This window comes from Euprymna scolopes, chromosome 5, assembly GCF_053919585.1.
Source record: "Euprymna scolopes isolate OS-2025 chromosome 5, ASM5391958v1, whole genome shotgun sequence".
NCBI lineage: Eukaryota > Metazoa > Mollusca > Cephalopoda > Sepiida > Sepiolidae > Euprymna > Euprymna scolopes.
This window is the reverse complement of record NC_136486.1, coordinates 132,060,687-132,082,540: the sequence shown is the minus strand read 5'-3', so window position 1 is coordinate 132,082,540 and position 21,854 is coordinate 132,060,687. Positions and strand designations below refer to the sequence as shown.

Sequence of the window (21,854 nt, the reverse complement as noted above, 5' to 3'; positions counted from 1 at the left end):
ACCTTAGATTTAATCCTAGGAGTGACATCATTATCGCCATTAGCATTAGAGGAAGTAGTTCCTATTTTCCCTCTAATTCATAACTGTTCTCACCGCCACCACTATACTCTGTGTAAAACTACACACAATGGCCTTATGTTGCCCCTTCACCCTTATTACCTGAAGCATAACCTCATAGACATAGCGTGCACTTACAATTCGCAGATTGAAACAATGATTACTACATTCACAAATTCCACCCTTTCTCATTGGCTGCCAGCTGTAATTCTCTCATTCCAGAATTAACAGTACACAAAAAATGCACATCATGGCGTCTATAAGAGAAGCATTACGCCAATTTTTTACACTCATACATACATGACACCGACATTACACGTAGATTGTTTGCCTTTTTTTCTTTCTTTTTTCTCACTCGCATACATTTACACAAACCCCCATTAAAAACTTACTGATTGGCTACAGTTTATTCTGTGCTTAGTTTGCCATCTACTCTCTCTCTCTCTCACTATCTATCTACTAGATACTAAAAAACTTCACGCATTATTTCTCTTTAAAATAAAGTTAATGAAGCATTCGTTATTTTCGTTCCCATATTTAGCCATAACTTTATTTTTTATGCTTTTCTATTTTAGAGAGTGGGCTGTTTTATTTTTCGCTAGCTTCTATAACACAAAACAAACACGATGTATAGTTCCTTTCTATCTCGCTATCTATCTCTATTTCTCTTACTGGACGCAATATTCCTTACATTCATTCTCGATAAGCTGATAAAACACAAAAAAAAAAAACAACGAGGTACTGTTCTGCTCTCTGTCTTTCTTTTAAAAACACTTGATGAAATATTCCTTTCACAGGTTAAATCAAGACAATAAAAAAAGAAAATGTTGAATGTTATATCATACCGTTTTTCGAAAAAAAAAAAAAAAAAAAAAAAAAAAAAAAATTACACTTAATTTGATCAAGTAGCCTTTTTCTTTTTTTTTTAACAACAAAAAAACAATTTGTTATGATACCACAATCAAATTAAGTGACATATTTTTTTTTCCGGCGAGCTACATTCCATAACGGGTACAAACAATATGACTTTCTAATATTTACATTTATATCTGCATTGATTAAACTGTATATGTAACTTTTTTTTTTTTTTTTTTTTTTTTTTTTTAATTTATGGTAATTATGAACTAAATACGTACACATATCGTTTTTAAATTTTCTATTGGAGACGGTGGGACAGTTGCCTTGCGCTCATTTTTTGGTCTTGGTTAATGGAGGAGAAATCCTCCATGACTGATACATTTTTATTTGTGTTACTAAACAGAGTGCCCCTTTTTGGGGAGCTGGCTTACCCCACACATTGAAAACCGACCTCCTCATGTCTAATTCTGCCCTCGTGGGGAGGCAAGTAAACAAAAATAAATAAATAATAAAAACATAAAACATACAAGACGTTCTCTCTCTCTCTCTCGACAATGATTACATGCGTTTCCTTATATATTTTGAAAGTAACAAACATTGACCACTTTCACATTATTCACTGGGGGGGGGGTGATTTCCACACCATCCACCCAGGGTTCCTTTATGGAGAGGGGGAGGGGTGAATAATGCATAGTTTAGTTGATGGGAACCTATTTTTTGGGAGAGGGGAGCTTTGTTTCTTTTGTTTTTTTCCCCCCACTTTTCAGCTTCTACGTTTATTTTTAATTTTGGCAGGGCGAGGCAATTTTTACATTAGATCCAACTCCTCAATTTCCTTGAGTATGATGAGTTTTATAAGTTACTCAGTATATTCATTAAGACAAGGTCATTTATATTTGTCACAAACACATACTTTTAGATATAAATACCTGCATTCTTCACTTAATTCACTTACTGTGTCTATTCCGAAAATCGTTCTTGACATGGAGAGGTTGGGGGGGGGGGGGCACCAACAACAACCGTACTTTAATTTTTCACGCGGGGAGGGGTATGCTTCCACCAGGCAACATCAGATAACGGGTCCTGCTAGTATAAAAATAGTTTTTATAATTTTATGTCTGTCAAATAATTTATGCCGCTAAACTACACATTTACCAGGATTTCTCCTCCACTGACAGGACAGAAAAAGGTGAAGTGTAGCATCAGAATACTACACTGTAATCTTGCTTAGCCTGAAGTCTAGGTAGAGAAATAAAAAAACGTCTTAAACTGGAAAGTAAAATGAAATAAGGCATCACTCGGCCAAGTAATGTAATTGAAAATAAAAACCAAATTCATTGAAAATTTGTGAACGATTTGTCAGCTTTAGCAACAAGTATTTTTTGATATTTAAATAGGTGGGCAAAAAGTACTTTATAGTTTTCCAAACATCACATTTTCTGTTAGTGACGTCACTTATTTTAAATAAAATTCATTTTTGTCCGTTATAATTCTTGTGAAGTTTCACACCCCTCATTTACGTAAGTTGATATATGGTCAAAATTTAAGGCATAACATTTTCAAAAGCCAATATTTATGAACCACAAACCGTAAATATAGGTGTCAAACACCTTTAAAAAAAAAAAAAAAAAAGTCCCTTAATCCTACCTTTAACCCTAGGTACGAGTGGCAAGTCTCCTCTTCTGAAAACCTTCTTCAGCCCTACCAATAACACTAAGTACGAGTGGCAAGCTCCTCACCAAACAAAATTCCTCAGGAAACTACATTTAAATGTCTAAGTGCACGATTTATCTCTTATAAAAAAATAAATTGGTCAACTGTCCTAATGGTCTTGAAATGGTGAATTATTTTACAATAAATTTATGTGAAACCAACCCTACTCTAAATTCTAAAATTTTTTTTGTCTTGTTTGGTTGTCTTTAGGATGTTCACATAATTTCCCTTAGCTCTATTAACCCAAAGTCAGAGTGGCAACCTCCCCACCTCCTCATAATTGCATAAAGACCCTCTTAAAAACTACACAATCGTCTTTAAGAATAAGAGAAATATAAAAGTGCATAGGATTTATCTAGAAACAAAAAAGGTTAACTGCCCTAAAACGCTGAAATGGCTCAAAATGGGGACTCATTTTACATTAAATTCTAAAATAATATTTGTTTATCTTTCATTAAAGTATTTCAAGGTGTTCACACGTAATTGCCAACAAAGGCAAAATCACATTTGAAGAGATGGTCAGATGGGAGAGGTGGGGGGGGGGGTAACGAAAAGTATAATTCTACAATAATACCAAAGAAATATTGCAATATATTCATTTTTAAACAGTCTTAGATTTCGATTTCAGTTATTTGTACATAATGCATTACAATTAAACTTTGAGTTCTCTAACTGCTTTTCTTTTAATGGATACATGGCATTTTTAAGGAATTGCAGCATATTTATGTGCATTTACTGCAGATCATTTGGAAACCATTCATTTCTGGAAATTTTCAGTACAATATTTTAATTACTTGCACAAAAATACACTTATATGGTAAATTCCATTGTTTAATCTTGTGTTTTAACAAAGATATAAAATTTTTACTGAAAAAGTAGTGTAAAAAATATGACAAAACGCACATGGTCTTAAAGAGGGAAAAATATCCCAACAAGTGAGGCACAAAAATAGTCATAACTTCCTTAATTTTAATTGGATTTTAAAAGTTTAAAAAGATTCTTAGCTCATCACGCTCTTTCTGTATATACCAATATTGAAATATTTTAAGCCATTTCAATTTTTTCATGTATATTGCCACTAGGAAGTTAGAAGATGCTCTGGATATCAGTATCTTTCAAGAATGCTCTGGATATCGATATCTTTCAAGGACAATCCCAACGTTGTTATATTTGAATAATTCTTCAAACGCTAGTATTCTTCAGCGATACTCTTGATATCAGTATACTTTAATGATGCCATTCAGAGCATAGAAATCCCTGCAAACTTTATACAAACTGAGTTTGGTTTTACCAAGTCATATGGAAACGTCATGTTCATTACTTCATCGATGTATTACTTCAGTAACATCTTGCTTTGGACATTGGCATGCTTCAGCAATGCTCTAGACATTGGCATGAAATGTGGGAGCTAGGAGGTTGGAAGACCCAAGAAGTGATGTAAGGATTGTTTGAAGGAATCTATGAAGTAGTATGAAATTGATCACACATTTGAGGCCAGTGCATTTGGAAGAGTGGAGCGAAAAATGAAATAAAGGTTGATGTGGAAAGCTCGACAGTGAATGGTGCCATCACACTAAAGAGTTGAGAGGAGCAAGAATAATGCACTGCAAAAATTCAGACACAAATGATAATGTATGGCTGAGTTGTGATAGGATGTACGGATCTCAAATTGGATCCTCTTCTCATGGGAACCCATGAATGAAGCCCCCAGAAAATGCATATCAAATATGGCGGCACTATGATGGAAAGGTTGTCCACCATGTACATTAGGGTAGGTCGATTTTGGAATGGTAACATGTGGGAGGAGTAAAGAAAAAAAGAAAATCACCACACTTTTTTTTTTTTTTTTAAACAAAATTTTGTTGTTATTTGAAGAAATGAATTTAAATTGTAAAATAATTTAGGATTCTGTTAAGATAAGTGTTACTGAACAATGTCAGCTGGTAAAACCAGGCATTAAAGCAAATAAATTCAGGAAATAGATGTAAGAGTATAGTTTTTGTGCAATATTAATACTGTTCTTCAATAAATCAAGTAATAGTTAAAAAAAAAAAAAGATACTATAAAATATTTAACTTAAAATCATTTTTTTTTTACTCACCTTATCGTCACTTGGACATAAAGGGCTACTAATTGGAACCATGCCTATGAAAGATTAACAAGATGCTTGTTTACATTTGAACTTCTGCATATCAGTACACAGTCAGGGAAGCAGGTAGCAAGAAGGGAATTCCAAAGTTTAGCTGTTCAAAAGGAAGAAGCTATTAGAGTAGACAGCTTTCTGGCATTTAGGGACCTCAACAGTGAAGGGGTATGATTTTGTTGCTAAGCGGGTTTGTCGGGTATATGTACATAGAGAGCGCAAATACAAGGAGTTCATCAAAGCATTAAAATACTTGTAAAACAGGCACAGGGATGCAACATTGCAGCAATGAGACAGGAGTATGAGCCGAATTGACAAATTGGGTCCTATTCGATTGAAGACCTATTTTGGACCCTATCCAAGAGAGAGAGAGAGAGACTAGTGGTAGATGCACCAGCCCAGATGTGACAACAATACTTCATGCATGGGTAAATGGTGTCCTTGTAGAGGTACAGGATATTCTCAGGTGCGAGTAGCTTTCTAGCACGATAGAAGGAACCACCTTTATTGCAGCAGTTTTCGCAATGTCCTCAATATATTTGTTCCAGTTCATATTTCCTTTGAATGTTAAGCTGAGGAGAAGAATTCTCAGGTTGAACGTTATTTGTCATGGATGTCGGTGATTGGAGAGGCTTCTTGCAATTGTTAAAGGAAAGCAGCTTAGTCTTACTAGCATTAAATGTTACCATCCATTTACATCCAGATTCCACTAAGATCTGGAGGTCATTTTCTAAGGATTCAACCATTGTCTTGTATTTGTGTACATCCGCTCTTCCTTCATGTATATTATAGACCATTGTATCATCAGCAACTATACCCATCTCAGACACAATATTATCGGGGAGGTAGTTAATGAATATCAGGAATAATAGTGGTCCAAGGATCGATCCCCGAGGCACTCCCGCATTAATGTTATTCTGCTTGGATGAATGTCCATCAATGACAATCTGGATGGTCCTATTGTCTAAGAAGGATCTAATTATATTTAGTATTCGTCCTGTTATACTGTATTATTTCATTTTCATTAACAGCCCTTCATGCCAGACGTTAAAAGCCTTAGATATATTGATGGCTACAACCCTGGCTTTGCTGGCCTTATCCAGCACATGGTATATGCGTTCAGAGATTACTTAAAATACAAATTCAAATTGGTCAAATTTATTTTGAGAATAATCATTTCCGTGGACAATTATCTCCCTTTAACATTGTTTATATTGTTCTTTATAACATGTCATTTAATAATAGAAAACATTAAATGTATTATATTTTCAAATTAAAATAAACTTAATTATATAAATATACATATTTAATAACTTTTTTTTTGTCAAGTAAAACTTTATCCAGAATTTTCTTTTCATTTTTTACCATGCTAAAATATGACTTTGCATCTAACTCTTCCCTCGTGAAGATGTAAATAAATAAAAGAAACTTTTTCATTCACAGGGCTTTTTACATGGAATTATTTGGTTTTCTGTTTATATACGAATGGTGCAGCATTTTATTTACATCTATTATATTTTAAAAACTGCTTAAATAAGTTGGTTAAATTTTTTTTTTTAAATATATTTTTAAAGTTATTGAGTGCTTATGCAGAGAAGGTACCATGCTGTATTTTGATAGTATTTTCAAGTTAAATTAAAATTTTACGGTATTTTTTGTCTATTAAATTGTTAGATGAAAGTACAAAACATTTTCCCTTCTCTATGTTAAGAATGGACTTCTAAATAACATTATTTCAGCATGGTACCGTTTTTCGATAGTACCGGTTATTGTTTTTCATTCTTAAAATTTAAAGTTCTGCCCCCAGTCAATGAAAGAGACCCCCCCCCCGAACCCCCCCCCCCCAAAAAAAAAAACTACCTTATATCTACATTTAATCTTGTGGGGAGACAAGTAAATAGTGACTTAATTTCTAAATTACTAAAAAATAAAATAAAAATAAAGAGGAGGTAAATTTTCATTAAAAAAAATGTTTTTCATTCACAAGACTGACTTATATTTATTCTGTATATTTTAAGAAAATCTATTTTATTATTATTAAAACAGACTTATTAAAAAAATAAATAAATAAATAAATAACCAATGGAAATATTTTTTTTTTTTTTTTTTTACTAATCTGTCACCACTTACCAAAGCAATAAGCCGCTCAAAGATAAGGATTAATAAGATGGTTGAATTTTATGTTACTTTAGTTTTTCTATTTTATTTTCAATTTGCATAAGTTTTGTGAAACAGTGGAAAACCTTATTTGATGGAACAATGGTAAGAAAAAAAAAGAACTGTAATGCCACTTGACCATCACAAAGGCGAAAATGAATATTTCAACCATAATGTTATCCCTAATACTGTAACTGGTGATGTTTTTGCAGAGGATGTTGCTGGTTTTTTGAAAGAATACAACAGTGTATCTAAAATTAAGGTGATTCTAGGCAACACCAATACAGGTTGTGAGGCTTGTAACACTCGTGGAGAAAAATAAAACAAGACAAAATGACACATTATCAGTTGCCCTCTACACTAAAATGAACACCCATTTAGAGCTCTTTTTAGACATATAGATGGAACCACAAGTCCTACAACTTTCAATGGTCCTCAGGGCAAATTATGTGGTAATGACTATAATCATTTACCCCCAATTAGCATTTACAGGAGTTGGTTATTCTCTGGATGTTTGTTTTACTACTGAGAAAGTAAGCGAACTAAACTGTGACCAGAGACTTCTATCCGAATATGCAGGAGTCATTTCTACAGGAAAAGTTGACCTTAAATTTTCTGTCTGTAAAATTGGGCTTATAAATCAAGTAACATGGTTAACTTTGGCCATCAGACCTAATGTGCTTATCCACAAGAAATGTCTGGCAAACTTCACAACCTCATTCAGTTCATAATTGAAGTATATTCAGTTAGCTGGTTTAGAATGAAAAGAGATAAATTGGAAATTGAAAAATAAAATCAGAACTTTTCAGGTATCGGAATTAGTATCAGAAAATTTATGCCTATTTTCCGATGCCAATAACATTTCATTTCTTTTTAAAACTTAATTTTCCATGGCTCATATTAATGATAAAATGATAAATATTTATCAATTTTAAACTACCAGCAAAACTAAAATCTATAGACCACACCCATAAGCGAAAATATGTGCCCCTGTAACATGGATTTTTGTGGTGCTCCCCACTTCCCCCCAACAACTATATTCTGAAATTTAAAAAAGAATCTGAATCCATAATTGCATTGAAATCGGAGGAAAAAATTTAGGAATCGTCCCATCACTACTTAATAGACTCAATTTATATATAGCTTGTCAATTTATGAGGTACCTTAAATAAGTTTCCAGACTTTTTTTGCACAAGCATTTAAAATTGTCATAGCCTCTGGAAAATTCAGTACGTTATTGCTATGCATCTTATGAGATGACTGACCAATTTTTATGGGTTCAAATGAACAGCTACAGCAGGAATTAAAATGCACCCTACTAAAGCGTGATTGTCACAACTGGTGAATTTCAAAAAACGAAATTTGGACGCGACGACACTTTAGAAGAATGATATGCAATAAAATTCTGTTTTAAACTTGAAAAAAAAATGACACAAAAATGTATGGAATGCTTCAGATTGCTTTTGGACCATCTTACATGAATCAAACATCAGTTTTTCTGTGAGGGATGATGAGAGGTGTGAGAGCAGTAATGAAGTCAGAACATCAGAGTTTACTGGCCAAATAAAGAATTTCATGGATAAGAACCGTCCGCACAGTTTGATGTCAGTGTGGAAACTTAACAATTATTTGCAAAGAACTGAGTATGCAGAAGACGATTATTCCCTATGCGCAAGGAAAACCTTAGAGGTTGCCGTTAAAAGACAATTGAGGAGATGAAAAGTTATGACAAGGGTCACTGACATGCTCACACAAGAAGACTTCCAAGGAGCCTTCCAGAAGTTGTTGGAACAATACAAGTGCATTGCAGCCAGAGGAGATTACTTCAAAAGGGACTAGAGTTTCATGTGTGTACTATCAATAAAAGTGCCCATATGAAAAAAGTCTGGAAACTTATTGAAGCACCTCATAGTTTTCATAATATCAAAGTGTATTCAAAAAAAGAATTTTGGTAATTACGCATAAAGCAAGACCCTAACCTTCAAACACCCCAGCAGGTGACACCCGCGTTTGTCCATTGAGGTATGGAAGCACAAAATGGATACAATACTTCTGCTATTCTTCAAAACTGCTTACTTATATATTTGGGAAAAATATTAAGGTATTTTTTGTTAATATATTTTTTCAAACATATTTATGTTTTTATGTTTTTTTTATTTCCAAATAATATAGTTACATTATTATTACTTTTTTTGTTTTTTTTAAATATGCTTTAATTTGCAAATCTGTGCAATCTATTACAACCTTTACCGCCAAGCACTTTCTATCTGAAACCCTTGCCAAAACACATGGATGAAATTGTTGAGGTAATTTTACCCATAAGTAACATGTGTTCTCTAAAGCACCTTATAGTAGAAACAAGAGGCACAATGAAAACGTTGGTGTGGCTGGCTAGACATGGCCTAAATAAATTATTTGGAAAAAAAAGAAAAAAAAAAAATTAATTGATAAAAAAGTTTACATATTGTTATTATGAGGGTGAAAAGAAAAAAAACAAAACAAAATATATTTAAAAATTGTATCCATTTTGTGTTTCCATACCTCAATCGACAGACTTGGGTGCCACCTACCAACGTGTTTGAAAGTTATGGTCTCACTTTATGCGCAATTACCAAAATTTTTTCTTTACTTTCACCACTGAACTGAACTTGCTACATCTAAAAACTCATCCAATCTTTCAACAAGATCATGATAATGCTGCAACATTTCAGTAGTATATGGAGGAAATGTTTTTTTTTTTTTAACTTAGATTATGTTTTCCTTCATTTAGATGAGGTATGTCAAACTCAAAATCACCTCAGGGCCATAGGTGTAGAGTTGTATTGTCATGAGGACTGCAAAGGCTTAACAAGATAAATAAAAATTTTTGCTATATACTTTTTCAATTTAGAACGTACAAATTCAAGTAATAATGTACATGTTCCATAAAAGAATATAACAAAAATTTTAATGATCTTCACTTGAATACAACAGCAAAAAATGCATTATACATAAATTTAAAGCTGACACTCACCAACAAGAATTCAAAGACTTTCGCTGTTTTGCCCCGAAGGCTTGACATCTGTTTTGTTGACAATTTCTGATATGTGTGGTTGAAATTTCCGTGTAGTGCAGAGTTTGATGAGGGATGATAAATGTTCAGTCAATTTTGTTCTTTGAGATGTTTTTGTTGATTTTATGAAAAAGAACTGGTCACACAAATATGTGGAACCAAATATTGCCCTCTATATTGATCTGCGTGAGAAATCCAACTGAATTTCTAACAGTTCCATTTTAAAGTTCATTCACATCTTAGTTTGTTTTACATATTAAAATATACTGGAATGATGAAATAAAATATATTTAATTTTTTTTTTTTTTTTTTTACATGGGGGATCACCTCTTATCAAGACCTGGAAGCCACTCGGGGATAAGGGTTATTGTAGACACCGCCAAAAATGGCCGAAAAACTAAGTTGTTTTTTTAAAATGAAATTACATTTATTAAAATCCATTATTTCGGAGTAACTTTATTTTTTCGAGAAAGATAAAACCCTGAATTTTATCATATAGAAAGCAGAATCATGTAAAACTTTTTCTACTATTTTTGATTAAATTTTAAATTTTAAAATTTCCTCAAAAGTTAACAATTGACATTTTTTGTCTTGCACAAAAAAACGTATATAAATTATAAATAGTTAAAAAAAAGGTTTTTGAAAGAATTAATTTGTTTATTTCTTGTCTAACTAAGATTTAGGGTGATTTTCTATGAGAATATGCAAAAATATTATGATATAAGTACCTGGATTTCAAATAATTCCACTTATTCATATAGGCAACCAGTTACTTCGTGTCGATTCAATACGATGTTTACATTTGTACTTGATAAAAAGCAAACTACCGAAGACCAAAAAAAACTTATTTTTCAGTGACAAAAATTTCAATGTATTATTAATGCTGAGGCTGGCCAGTAGCAGATGGGTGACCAGATGGGTGAGCTTGGTTTTTAATGTGTATGTGTGTGGGGATCAGGTTCCCCAAAATGGGGGGGGGGGGCAATTTAAAGCAGAATAAAAAAAATTATTTCAGCGTGTTTGGTCCACCGTAGTCGAAAGGTGGCAAACACTTTCAAACGGGATCGAAAAAATGATATTTTTAACACAAAGGGCACAATATTTATCGATTTTTTTTTTGTATCGATTCTTCAAAGCAGTCCCTGTTTAATAATGGTCATGCATTATTCGGCTCGCTAAAAAGAAATTAATTTATTTATCAAAGATTTTAAAATGGCTTTTTTTGTATAAATATTTAAAAATTTTTTTTGTTTAACTTAAATTAATTATTTTACTTAACATATTCACTGAATTTCACACTTCAAAACTCAAAAGCGGAATAATTAAACACAATCGAATTTCTGATATTCAGACGTCAAAATAAGGTATGCAAACAATTTTTTTTTTTTTTAAATCTATAATCCTGTCCCTTACAATAAGACAATATGCTTTGTTCAGTTTTAGACGATTATTTTAAGCATATTTGGAACCCCCTCAAAACAAGGGGTAAGGGAGTTGGTAAGCAAAAAAAAAAAAAAAAAAAAAAAAAAAAAAAAATTGTATATATATATATATATACATAAATATCGTTTATGAAAAATAAGTACACTGTTATAAAGTTCATTCTTCTCATAATAATCTCTGAAAATTTCGTACTGATTGGATAATTACCTGATTTTTGGTAGATTTTATACAGATAGAGAATTGCATCAGTAGTGAGATATCTTCTGGAGCGGTAGAAGGATCCACCATTTTCCCAGCGGCCTGGGCAACAGACTTGATATACATGTTCCATTTTAGATCAGGAGTAAAGGTCAAACTCAGGGGCTTGTCATAGCATGAAGCCTTCCCTAGATGAGAGGCATCCATTTCAATTGATGCTAGATGAGGAACAGAGCGTTGATGATGTAAAGATTGGAGCTTGGTTTTAGATGCATTAAAAGTAATCAGCCACCTCTTCCCCCACTGTACCACGCGCTCGAGATCAGAGGAGAAGAAATCAGAGAGATCTTATTTACAGCCTTTGATGTGCTGCCATAGATGGTCGTGTCATCAGCATAGATGGCAACAAATGATTTAAATATGTGTTTTGGAAGATCATTGATGTAGATCAGGAAGAGAGTTGGGCCCAGGATGGACCCCTGCATTAATACTGTGGGCCTCTGATTGCTGCCCATCAACTACTACTCTTATAAGCCTATCAAAGAGAAATGATTTAATTATTGAGAAAACATTTCCAGTTATACGATAGATGGAAATCTTGTGAAGTAGGCCCTTATGCCATACCTTATCGAAGGCCTTTGATATGTTAAGAGCAATTGCCCTAGAAAGGAAACCTTTGTCGAGAAATTCACTAATCCTATGGGATATAACTGTTAGCACATCAGCTGTAGATCTAGCAGAACGGAAACCATATTGCATGTCACCAAGGAGGTTATTTCTGCTGAGGTGGTTGATTACTTCTTTATTTAATATGGATTCCAGTAACTTACTCATGACACACAAGAGACTTATTGGTCTGTACCGAGAGGGAGATGACTTATCACCTGAGTTCTTAAATACAGGGCATACTGACGAGGTTTTCCAGGGTGTTGGAAAGCACTTCTCCTTAAGGCAACGCTTAAACAGTTTGGTAAATGAGGGAAAGTTCTGGTCGAAGCTTTTTCAACACTATAATTGGAATGCCGTCTGGGCAAGTTGCTTTACTGGAATCAAGGTTCTTGATCAGTTTGGCGAACTCACGCACAGATATTTGTATGTTGCATAGCGTGTTGTCTGTTGTAGGAGGAAACATGGGGAGTTGATGACCTTCCTCGCAGAGGGTAGAGTTAGCTGCAAAGTTCTTGGCAAATAGTTTGGCCTTGTCTGATACTGATGAGATGACCTCAGGTCCATTGATGATGGTTGGGATAGAACGCACGCTTCTGTTCAGGATTCTGTTTGCTATTTTCCAAAACTGGTGGGAACCAAGCTGCTGCTCAGCTACTTTGGATATAACGAACAGAGCATATAGCTCTCTTGCATTTTTTATTACTCTTTTACAGTGGTTGCTGGCAGTCCAGAAAGCAGCTTTAGTCTCAGTACATCTATTACGTTGGTAGCTATGGAAAAAGTGATTTCTGTGCGCGATGGCAGCAGCACATTCAGGGGAGAACCATGGCTGGCTGTTAGGTTTTTGTTGGAATTTTTTGGATGATATGAATTGGTCTATGCCTACAATTAACCATTTGGTCAGGTCTGATACTATAGAGGACACATCCTTTTTAAACATAGAATGCAGAGGTAGATCAGATATGAATGTAAGGAAGCTATCCCAGTCTGCCATAGAGTATCAATATACAGTACGGTGGAGAGGTACATCTGAAGACTTTTTTTATTCCATTTTTATCTTAACTGACACAACTGTGTGGTTGGAGGATCCCAGGGGAGATAAAACGGAACATGAACATAGCTCAGGGGAAGTTGTGAGAAAAAGGTCTAGAAGGCTTGCATACTGATCAGTAGTATTGGGCACACGGGTGGGTTCGTGAACAATCTGAGTGAAGTCATAGGCAATAGCAAAATCATGACAGAACCTCCCCTCATCATCTGTCTTATTTGATTGGGTCAGCCATTCCACATTATGGGCATTGAAGTCACCGCAAATGTGAATGTTAGCTGAAGGATGAGCAGACAGCTCAGATGTACTCTTAAAGACAGTAACCACGCTGTTGTGGAAGCGATAGAGGGCAAATATAAATATTGTGGTGTAAGCAAGTGCAACCCGGAAGCACATATAAGGTAAATTAGGGTCTTCTCTGGAGATATCTATACCACACGGAAAACCATCTTTAATGTAGACGCATATTCCATGTCCATGGCAATTTTGGGGGTCAGATTTAGATGTAAGTTAAAGTATCCTTTTATTATGAACTCATCTAGGGAAGTGGTCGGCCCTATGCCAGTTTCACTTAGGAAGAGTAAGTTCGGTTTTGTCTCCTGTAATTGGGTTTCAATGTCTGGAAGGTTGGAACGTAGACCCCTGATGTTGGAGAAGGAGACATAGTAGTAGGGGTCTACGTTGGAAGATGGGGTTCTAGGTTTATTTGTGTTTTTTTTTCTGGAGATATTTCAAGTTGAGTTTTTGGGGTTTGTGGAACAGATCGACAGACTTGGTTAGATTAGGACAGAGAGGGAAAGTAAGAGAAAGAAAGACAGGATTTTTTTTTTTTTGTAGCACATAAAGTAAAGCCGTAACAATTACCCAATAGTATGGCATCGAGAGGCCCCACCAGAAACTACTTTTGGGTCACAATCTGTGGAGAAAGAAGTGGCTTACCGTTAAAGCGGCTGCGCGTTTGTGCATGCAAAGCACAAATCGAGAATCAAGATGGCGCCCGCATGCGTTTATGTGGAAAAAAGTCTCGTGGAATCTCGTACCCTGATTCCATAAATAACGAGGAAAGGAAAGCGGGAGGACAGACGATTTTTAGTCACTAAAGCGAATGGACGTGTGTAAAAGAAGAGGTAGAAGAAAAGTGTGGTGAACGAAAAAAACAACGACTCGGTTGAAAGTAGAGTTGTAACGAACACAAGCTATTCCGGCACGACGTCAGGATTTGACCCCAAGCTAATTCCCGTTTGATGGCAGTAGCATTGATCACTCAGTGCAGGAATGGGTGGAAAAAGCAGAATTAATATGTCAGCTCAGTGGGGTGAAGCGTATGGAATGCGTGGTCCCAATGCGCCTCAGTGGGGGAGCATATGCAGTATACCAGCAGTTGGCTGATGAGAAGAAAACAGATTTTGCCTGCATAAAGCGCACCCTTTTTACAGCATTTGCGTTAGATCCAGTTACTGCATGGAAGGAATTCATGGCCCGAAAATTACATCCCGGGGAAATGGTGGATGTGTATCTGGCTGAGCTAAAAAAGCTATCGGTTCTTTTTGGAGGGATGTCAGACAAAGGCTTGGTGTGCGCCTTTGTTGCAGGATTACCTAAGAGTGTGGAAGATCTGCTCCGTGCCTCATCCTAAGTGGACGAGATGGACATATCGGAAGTATTGGCGCGGGCACGAGCAATACTAAAGAAAAGCCCTAACACTATAGACCAAGCGGCAGCTGTACAACCATCACAGGTTGGATTGCAGGACCTGGGCGCAGCTACAACCTGCTATAAGTGTGGAGGACCCAACCATTTGGCCCGTGATTGTCTTTCGTCACGTCAATCAACTCGGAAACTTGACGGGTCGCAGTGCTACAAGTGAAAAAAACGCGGACACCTGGCCCACACCTGTCCGGGAAACGGGCCAGGGGAAGAAGCTACAGCGCCAGTCTTCTCCCCAGATCGTCATTGAGTAGGGCGCTACCCACTGTAAGCATACACATTAATGGAAGCGAGCGCCTCGCGCTTGTGGACACTGGGTGCACCCAGACTCTCGTAAGCAAGATATGCTGTGCCACTTGGAAAGCAGAGAGAATTCCGGTACTAACTGTAGGCGGAGGTTCATTAGCCTCTTGTGGGGTGAGCATTATCCACGCAAGCATCATCGACGGGCCTGCAGTAGCCGTGCAAGCCCTGGTTGTGGAGGGAGAGCTTCTCGGGTACGACCTACTCCTGGGTATGGACTTGATTACACAACTGGGTGGAATTACTGTGGACAGAACCGGCAAGGTACAGTTCTCCCGATGTGAGGAACATGTTTGTGCTGCCATAACTCTCGACGAGCCTGACTTTCATGCAGAGTATGATAGAAACACCAATGCATGGACAGCGTCTTGGAAGTGGTCAAACGATCAGCCACCAATATCCTTGCGGAACCGGTTATCGGAATATCCCCCATCCATGTGGCTAAGAGAACAGTATGAAGAAGAACTGCAAACGTGGATCGACAATGGCTGGCTTCTTCCATACCCAGAGGATGAGCTTGGCCCCCCGCGAGGGCTGATTCCCTTGATGGCCGTCGTACAAGAGATCAAACAAAAGGTCCGCCCCGTCCTAGACTACCGTGAGCTCAATGAGCATGTCGACCCATATACGGCAAGGGCTGATGTGTGTGCACTCAAATTAAGGGAGTGGCGACAGCAGGGATCGAACGTGGCAACTCTGGACCTACGCAAGGCCTATCTGCAAATACGCATTGAGAAGAAATTGTGGCCATTTCAGACTGTAGAAATTGGAGGAACCCGATATTGTCTAACCAGGCTAGGGTTCGGTCTAAATGTGGCACCAGGCATTATGACAGCAATCATGCATGCTATCCGGCAGCAAGATGAGGCAGTGCAACAGGCAACATCCTCATACATCGATGATATATTCGTCAATGAGAGCCTCGTGTCAGCGCAATCGGTTAGAATGCACTTTGAGAGCTTTGGACTGACATGTAAGGAACCAGAGCGTCTGTGTGATGGAGCAAAAGTTCTCGGCCTGCACATGCGCAATAGCAAGGATGGACTTTGCTGGAGAAGAGGAAGTCGTGTCCCCAATGTCCCATCAAACATTACTCGACGAACAGTGTTTTCGCTTTGTGGAAAGATGGTAGGCCATTTCCCTGTGTGCGGTTGGCTCAGGGTGGCCGTGGCGGCCATAAAAAGACGTGCAACAGCCGTGTCATCGGGATGGGACAATGCAGTACATGATGTCACCCTAAGGGTGACCAGTGATTATCCCGTTCAGGGAAAGTGGTGCGTCAGCGGGAATGAGTTCACGGTCTGGGTGGATGCTAGTTCACTGGCCCTTGGAGTTGCCCTGGCAGTTAATGATTCCATTATTGAAGATGCCTGTTGGCTTCGGCCAGAGAATTATTCGAGGCACATAAACCTGGCCGAACTTGATGCCACATTGAAGGGCGTTAACTTGGCGCTTCAATTGCAAGCCAAGGTTCTACATATCATGACTGACTCGGCATGCACTCATCGGTGGATAACCGATGCATTAAGTGGAAGAGCACGGCTGACGACACGAGCATCGCGTGAGATGTTAATTCGAAGACGGCTTGCCACCTTAGTCGACACGATCACAGAGTACGACCTGACTGTGGACGTAGTGTTGATCAGGTCTGCGCTCAACAGAGCAGATGCTCTGACAAGAGTCCCTCAACGATGGCTTCTGGCTGGTGCTCGGAGAGATTCTGATAATCTGCAAAACACATGTGCAGCAGTTGTGTGTAATGTGGATGCAGCGCGCATCATGGACATTCGACAGTGTGGACATCCTGGCATCAAGCGGACCCTGTACTTTGTCAAAATGATTGATCCAGGAGTAGAAAAAAAAAAAGATATCCGAAGAGTGGTGGAAAGTTGCGAGGCCTGCCAATCCATCGACCCAGCTCCAGCACGATGGAAGAAAGGGGAGTTGGGAGTGAGTGGTAAGTGGCAGAGAGTGGGCATGGACATCACACACTACAGTGGCAACCACTGCCTTACCCTCATCGATTGTGGGCCTACACGTTTCGCAGTCTGGAAACTTCTCGGGCGCCAGGACTTTATTCGCCAGCTGTCATCCGTGTTCTGTGAAAGAGGTGCGTCTGATGAAGTGCTGACGGACAACGACCCAGCCTTTTGCAGCCATCAGATGAGGCAGTTCTTACAAGAATGGGGTGTGCGGCTGCGGCTTAGATGCGCTTATGTGCCTTCTGGCAATGGTATAGCTGAGAGAAGCCATCGCAGCATCAAAACAATTGCAGCCAGGAAGCAGTGCACCATCGCAGAAGCTGTGTACTGGTATAATCTCTCATGCCAAAGGATGGCGTCTCTCCAGGAACGGTGTCTGCAAATGCAATCTACTATCAGTACTGTGTCCGAGAAAAAGGAATCCACCCCGATACAACTGTGGCCACTGAGATAGAACAGAATCGATATGCCAAAGGGGATGCTGTCTGGGTGAAGCCGCCAGGAAACCGATGTACTGACAAGTATAAACGGGGCACAGTGACCGATGTGGTGAGTCAGCAGTGTGTCCAGGTTGATAGTGTACCCCGTCACGTTAGGGACCTACGGCCGGCGACACATGTACCACCTCCAGTGGACGATGAGAGTGACTGACTCTGAGACGAGTGGGCCATCGCTTTGGTTTGCACCATCCCTATCAAGCAGTGACTCTGATATCAGTAGCCTCCACGGAGATGAAGCCTTCCCCGACCATCAGGCGGTGGATGAGAGCGCACGCGAAGACGAGAGCAGCATTGTCCCCCTTCGCAGAAGCACCCGACGGCGGCGATCGCCATCCCCTTGCCGTCTCTGTGATCATGAGATCAGGAGGGAGTGTGGAGAAAGAAGTGGCTTACCGTTAAAGCGGCTGCGCGTTTGTGCATGCAAATTACAAATTGAGAATCAAGATGGCGCCCGCATGCGTTTATGTGGAAAAAAGTCTCGTGGAATCTCGTACCCTGATTCCATAAATAACGAGGAAAGGAAAGCGGGAGGACAGACGATTTTTAGTCACTAAAGCGAACGGACGTGTGTAAAAGAAGAGGTAGAAGAAAAGAGTGTGGTGAACGAAACAAACAACGACTCGGTTGAAAGTAGAGTTGTAACGAACACACAATCGGTGCCGATTTATGATTATTCGGAAAAGTTGGAAAATATATTAAAGTTATTTAAGTTCATAAAATTTTTTTATTATTTTACATTTTAAAAATTTTTTCCTGTGAAATTTCAAAAGATGTCCAAAATAATTTTTTTTTTTAATAATTGAAGTTTTCAGAGTCAGCGAAAAAAAGCAAAAAAACCCAAAAATAAACAATCTTACTGTCAATAATAAAGAAGTTTTTATTTTTTTGTCAATGAGCAAATAAAAAATATGTTTAGAAATCTAACATGAATAATTATTTCTATGGTAGACAATTTGTTCATATTTGCATTTCAATAATAAAAATCGTTGCGTAACCTTTATTACTTGTTTCTCCACTGTATAATTTCTTAGCCAAGTAACTGAAACAATTACAAGTTCAGAGTTAATTAAATTTATTTGCGCACGGATGATTTTACAATCTGTTAATCTATATATATAAAAAGCAAAAGTGGCGTGCACGTTTTTGTATGTCTCTGAAAGGCCTGGTGGAGTGGGGGTCTCGACCATGTTACTATTTTTTTTTTACAACTTTTTATATACTCCCTAGATTATAATATCTATGATTTGCGAACGGACGTCGTCTTTACATTTATTTTGATCGACTTTTATAAAATTCCTTCTATTCTGTCCTTTCATGTGTTTGTTTATCTTTTTCGTATAAAAGCGAAACTAATTGGAGCAAAGTAGGCCGCTTGGCTTTCCTGCCAGAAACGTCTTGAAAGCAATTAGCTTTGATCAATGTTGGGAAAACCCTTTATATCAAGCAATCGCTATTCATTTGGAGAGCTGGTTTTCCCCAACATCGTGGGGAAGCAAAATATGTCAGAAACTGGCCTGCAGCCAATGTTCATTTCTGCTCCTGCGTGAACTCATTTCTGCAAGTCAACTTTTTAATTGTTAAATTTGAACGCTTTTCACTTCTTCTTGCATTGTAGTGTTGCGGCAAAACTTCAACTTTTAACTTTCTTCTTTTCCGCCTTCACGTCATGGTTTGGAACCTGCTTGTCCACTACAACTATTCCACTCCCCTCAAACACCCGAGCGATGCTGGACACCCCCGCTAGTATTAAATAAAATAGTGACTTTAGTTTATAATTCTATACACAAATTTTGGAATTGAAAATAAGTTTCCAATGAAGTTAATTTACAGATTTAGTTAAAATTTAAATAATGCTTAGTTTTAGGAATTAAAAATTAATATTTCATAGAATGAAGAGAAATTTAATAGAAATAATTTAAATATTACATTTTTCGGGCTACAAATTATGATATTGAAAATTAATAAATTGTTATCAACAAGGAAATTTTGTTACTTAGGATCGTCCATAGGAACCGGAAGTTAATTGTTTTAGGTGTTGTCTGCTTAAATGTGATACAATTTTTGGATATACACATGTCTTTTTCATAATATTTCAAGCCAAAAGTGAGACTTTTACTGTTATATTCCACTTGAATAATGATTGAACAAAAACTTTAAAAAAGATTTAATGTATATTTGTACTAAGTTTTTTTCTTATATTTTTAATGTTTGATTTAGCTGTTTTTCTTATATTTACAAAAATTTGCTGCTATTGTTATTTTTTGTCATTTTTTTTAAAGGTTTTGTCATTTTGTGATGTTCAAATTAAATTTCGATAGTTTTATTATTCAGTGTCAAATAAACAATGTTTATATGCGATTTAAACTCTGATCTTTCTTTAATATAGAGTAAAAATTATGATGAATTAATTTCATTTTACTAACTTTTACTTTTTTGCATGGGTGTTAAAAAGTAGTGTCATACCTATGTAAGTTAAAAGTTTTATGTAAGTTAAAAACTAAACTTACAAAATATGAAAATGGTTTCGGCCATCACTTATCAGTAAAAAAATGTGTTTTTTGAAAAAAAATAAAAATAAATAAATAAAAAAAATACTTGATCAATTTTTGTGATTTTGGAATATACCATCTTCATTCCATGAAAAGTAGGGACACGATAAGTTTTTCTTCAATTTTGTTTATCACCATAAATGCCAATCTGAATAAGCACCAAAAATAAATAAAAATAAAAAACAACAACAAAAACATCCATTCATTTAAATTTATTTTGTTTAAATGTTTTGTTTCTTACATTAAAACCTTACCTTGCATTTGGTTTAAATTTAGGTGTTAATCTATCATACAAAAATCTTGCATTCCATTTTTAAACAGTCCTAGTATCAGATTTCAGTTTTGTGTACATAAAATAATACATTACAATTTCAACTTTGAGCCCTTTAGTTTCTTTTTTTAATGCATCCATGGAATTATGATATTGCAGCATATTTATGTGCATTTACTGCACAAATATTTGCTTGGAAACTATTGATTTCTAGAGTTTTTCAATGTTATATTCGGATTCCTTGCACAAAAGTATATTTAAATAACAATGTGACAAAACGCATATGGTATAAAAGAGGGAACAATATCCAAACGTGCAATGTACAAAAATAATCATAACTTCCTTATTTTTTAATTAATTTAAAACATAAGATTCTTAGATCATCAATCCCTTTCTATGATGCATTAAGATATTTTCAACATTTTCATTTCTTTTCAGGTGTATTGCTAAATAAAGCATTGATGAAATAAGTAATTTCTATTTTTGTAATAGGAATAAAAAATATAGGAATGGAATTAAATTAGGGAATCATTATAAATTAAGCACTAATGCATGTTGGTTATTTTTTTCTTTTTTACCATTTTAGTGCTTATTTACCTATTTTACCACTATTTTTTTTAATGGTAATTTTTACATATTTGTTTATTAAACTGTTAGGTGACAGTACAGAATAGTTGTAAAACACCCTCCCCATGTTAAGAATGTATTCCTAAATAATATTTTAGTGCGGTAACATAGATGCATAAGTATCCAATTTTTTTTGTTTTCATTTTTTAAGGATTTCTTTCAGAACAGGGGGAGACAAATCAAGAAAACCTTATCTGAAAAGGTCAAAGTTTCGCGTACTTTTTAAGTAAAAAAAAACAAAAATGCACTAAAGTAATAAAATAATTACCTGAACATTTATTGAACTAGAATTAAAATTTTAAAAGTGTCTTTATTACGAAAGTTTAAATTATAGTTTGGCTAAAGTTAGTTTCGTTAGGTTCAAATTCTGTAGAAGCACATTTTTTTTTCTTTTAAACAATGAATGATTCGGGTTTTGTATTACTGTACACATAGATTCGAAAAAGTTGTCAAAAAACAAATATATAACAAATAAATGTTATCAAAGGCAAGATAAGTTACTTTTCTACCAAACTGGATATATTTTTCGTGTTTTTATTCAAGGTAACATGTTTATTCAGCTCGAAAACCATACAGT

At 36.3% G+C, this 21,854-nt stretch overlaps 1 protein-coding gene across 2 annotated transcripts in view; it reads right to left on the bottom strand.

Annotated features, from left to right (window-relative positions):
- The window catches only part of LOC145276971 (ATP-dependent chromatin remodeler CHD1L-like), a 144,901-nt gene that overhangs the window by 120,483 nt on the left and 2,564 nt on the right, over positions 1–21,854 (bottom strand). The window contains exon 1 of one of the 2 annotated variants that reach the window (XM_080128521.1): positions 9,942–9,961. The exons of the other annotated variant lie outside the window; for it this stretch is intronic. The gene's annotated coding sequence lies outside the window, so the exon portion shown is untranslated. Of the gene's footprint in view, positions 1–9,941; positions 9,962–21,854 lie in introns of those variants that run through there. 2 annotated transcript variants of the gene reach the window in all.